The sequence below is a fragment of the Varroa jacobsoni genome, unplaced genomic scaffold, assembly GCF_002532875.2.
Source record: "Varroa jacobsoni isolate VJ856 unplaced genomic scaffold, vjacob_1.0 contig00944, whole genome shotgun sequence".
Taxonomy (NCBI): Eukaryota; Metazoa; Arthropoda; class Arachnida; order Mesostigmata; family Varroidae; genus Varroa; species Varroa jacobsoni.
In genome coordinates, this window is record NW_019214557.1 from 104,007 (window position 1) to 108,334 (window position 4,328).

Below are 4,328 nucleotides of genomic sequence, written 5' to 3' on the forward strand. Positions count from 1 at the left end.
ATTATCTAAAGATTTTTATGAGTAGACAAGCATTCCTATTCATTGATATCCGGCGGACTCAAATGTGTAGGGAACAGACCTGAATTAATAATTCGCCTAGAAACATAGAGCACTTGTATCGCCGATGTGGGTATGAAGCCCAATGAAAACTAAATCGAAGACTATGGTCGCTAACATGAAATTAATTGTCATGATGATTTCTAATTAATCAAATAAGAGCAGTATAAGTAAGCGACATAGTATAATTGTATAAGTAATGATAAGTGGAAACTTATTTCTAAAGCATTGTCATATGTACGGCAGGGAGAAAGCAAGCGTGGGGTAAACAAATCAGAAACCAGGCTACATGCTGCTACCGTAGAACTTATGCAGGTGATTTGCTAAATTTACAAGATGAACTTTTAAGTTCACACACTCATTGATAACCCTACTATTATATGGTTACTTGGAGATTTTTAAACTTTTAAGTTACTTTTACTTACATTAGCTTCGTAAAAAAAAGTTGCTTCTTACATTCCGACTTCGGCTTTTGCGTGACAGCGACACTATAAATGATAATTGACAGTTAAATTTTTGGGCTAAGATGAGGTCTTTTCTTTATTTTATCGAACTATTATTATAAAGAGGTCCGCTTAAAGTTTGTTTAGGGTGTTTTCCTTCCAGAGTAACATACGGTTAGTGTAAGAGCTTTCATTAAATTTCCATATCACGACAGCGGAGAAAAAAATGACAGGATCGTAAGTTGTAGGAGTTGTACAGAGATTGCGTAATTTGTATTTGGCAGGTTACAACAAGAAAAAATTAAACGAGTTGTTATCTTGATAGGGCTTATCTTATTATAGATGAAAAATAGTTGGCATCTTACCTTTTGGTTATTATTTATACTAGCAACGATAGTTCTAAGTTAGTTTCTCTTGATTTTTCAAAAAGCAATGCTTTAGCAGTGTTAATAGCTACCTAAGACCGCCTATTTCTCTAAGTGAAACTCTGGGTATCGATTTCTGATGGTCTAGGCATTACGTACACTCAGAATTATCAAATGTTGGCAGTGATAAAGTCGAGGTGATCCTACTAGACAAAGCAGCATACCGCCGGGCAACAATAATAGCCAATTTAGGCAACAAAAAACTTCAATAAATCAGGAAAAAACAGGACCAGTGATACCTGTCGGATAGAATCAGTTCTGTAGCTTTTACTCACTAACGATTGTACCGAGATCTCAAGGAAGTTTACATTCTGAGTAGATGCACCGTAATGGTTACCAGTAAATTAGGCGCTTACACTTTTCATTACAGGGCGTGTCGAAACTTCACAACTGTCCTTCATTATATGCATAAACTCTGGTTACACTTTACGCATTTTTTTTTTTTTTTGAAAACTTCTCACATTATATTTTTCCTATTTCGTATCGGTCTTCTATTGACTGTTTACCGACTCAAAAAGTATTTTTATAAATAACTTTCTTTATTCATACAAATTGTATAAGTAGTAAAATGGCATGAGTTGTGAACAGAGGTTAGTTTTATGTATTATGATTTGTTACGTTTTGGCACACGGATCTGATTTCTCGCTCCCTCGATCAGACTGTGTATGCTGGGCTTAAATCTTTCGTACCACCCTTACTTTCGATCATTTTTGAATAGCATTAAGAAGTATCGCTTACGGCTGAAGTACGCGTTCACCACTGTTAGTTATTATGGCAACTCGATCAAATAGCTCTCTGTAATTTTTTTTTTTTTATTGCAACAAGGAGTTTGATGATAATAATAATAATAATAGATTTCGGATAGTCAGGTGGTTTGATGCCTGCCTCATGAATAAGTCCGCAGGCCACAAATGTACCACACACCGAATACGTTCTTTTCCTAATTTAAAGAACGCTATTTAAATACATCGTTTACTCTGCATTGGTTTCCTGATACGAAAAGTACGTCCTAGATGTTACTATAAAACCAGCGCTTATGGTAAACGAATACAGAAGTGAGGAAGTCGTCATGTAGGTATTTTTCAATGGTTCGTGGTCAGTATCTGAGGCATTCGATAACAAAATACGCAGTGGGTTGCGGATAAAATAGGGATGCCCTGATGAGGCTTGCATGGACTTCAGAAGTGGAATTGTGGCAGTTTAGCGTGCACTTTCTTAACAGCCCCCTTCCAGAATTGTTACTGACAAGAGCTATCGAGTCAATGGACATTGCAGGTGTGCACCGATGGCGGTAGATTACTTAATGCTTTGGTGCTTTGTCGCTTTGTAACCTTGGCGCCCTCGGTGTTCGAAGGGCTTTCTGTGTTGCACCTCTTCACCTCGCACTACTCCTCCAATTGTTGATCACGGCAAAAGCTGATTTGGCTGCAGCTGCGCATCTTAAGTGAGTTCTCATACGTGTATACTTCGATCATATTGTATACCTAGCTATCTCTCCGTGAAAATGCAAAATATCAGATCGCTTCTATCTAGGCTTCGTACCTGTTAACTTGAAGGATACGCTGCATCGAAGGTATCATCTAGCTATCATATATGAAACTAATACAATGTCAACAAGCACATCGAGTCAATGCTTCTGCCTTATTTCTAGTATCTCTGGCGAAGGATAGGCTTCACTGTGCTCGTCAACCGCTCAAAGGGCGAGCTCGCTTTCTAACGAAGGTGGCGGTTTCTGACAGGAATTCGAGTATGTCTTCCACACTTGTTGACGGTGACGATGTTGACTCGTGTTGTACTTCTTCGCTGGTTAGGTAGAGACGATCCTTGAGCCTTCCGCAGTTTCGTGCGAAAAGCTTTCTGAACGAAGTCTTTGAGAGCGGTACAAACGAAGTTAAGCGATTGTCGATCTGTCCGTTGGTGCTACCGTAGCTGCACCACCGCTGCCGTTGACGATGTCCGCAAGAGCAGAACGTGAACGTTTCTTGAGCGACGACAACCCCTGCTGTACACAAAACCGAGCAAACATGTAGGTCGGTACCGCTAGCTTCTGCTAGTCCTTCGACGCACAAAATACGAGCAGGCGAAGATCGCAGCTCCTTCAGTCGAGTGACACTGCAAAGTAGCGCAGGCTCTATCGTTCGTATCTGTCGTAGCGGCCTATCGCTGCTTTCTCGTATCTTACTATTCGACAATCGTTGACTCATTGAGATCGACGGATGAGTGCAGTAGAAAAGGCCGCCTAGCTGCAGCTACTACGACGACACAATCGTGATGTGGACAATTGTACGGGTGGAGCGGCCGCTGCGATGAGACTATATTTATTCACTCCGCTCAGCGGAAGTTGGGTCTTCAAATATGGTGCACAAATCTTCAGCTAGGAAGATGCTGTCAGGTGCAGCAAACGTTGTAAAGGACTAATGAAATTATAAGAATACGCCTTAAAGTCGAACATTTTTACCTGTACATTTTACATATGGAAAATGCACATTTTTCACCCGACTTAAATTTACCACGCAATATTCGGAAGGTAAAAGAATTAATTTAGATGATTGTGGTCCGGATTAGTTAACAGTAAACACTGTCGGATCGATGACCGTAGGAGGCTGATATCTACGTAGACATACTCACATATATCTATTAAATATTATGTTTTTTTATTTTTCCTCGAACTGTATACTAAGAGAACAGTTGGTGTAGGTAACCTGTCAAATGATCAGCAATGCAAAACGGATGCGTAACATGTGAGGCGGTACGTATTTTCCATTGCTTAGCTTTGTAGGAACCTTCACCAGTCCTTACTCGTATCTAAGGCTTTCTGTTTCGAAACTATACTGTATTACGTAACATTCCATAGACGATTTTACGCAGTACTTCAAAAACAAATGGTCGATTCGGCATACAAAAACTGGGATACTTTTCACATTTCGGAGAATGTTGTACTCCGGTCACCCTTTACAAGTGCCTCGACTCCTGGCAATAAAATACCAATGAAATAAATAGGCTAGAACGATCAATGTTCCGCAACTATTCATTGCTCGATTTCGACAATGCTGCCGTTCCTTTTCTAGCTTTGTCGGCCACTTTGGGAGCCCAGAATCAGTGGTGTTTTTGCGCCGCCTCTTCTGCAGAGCTCTATAGAACGCTGCTACAGATTGCACTCGTTGACTCACGATTTATACAGACACTTCAATATTCAACACACGCGCTGGTGCTAATGGCAGGTAACAACGCCACCAAAAAACGACTAAAACTTTCAATTGATTTCCCGCCCGTTGTACTACAACTGCAGCCCTATCTTGCTTCTGCCTGCGCGATCGTGCCTTAAGGTCTGCGCATGCGACGGGCATGTTGATCGCTTTTCGAGCAGAAGATGACGACAACGCTTGCAGTGTATTTATAAAGA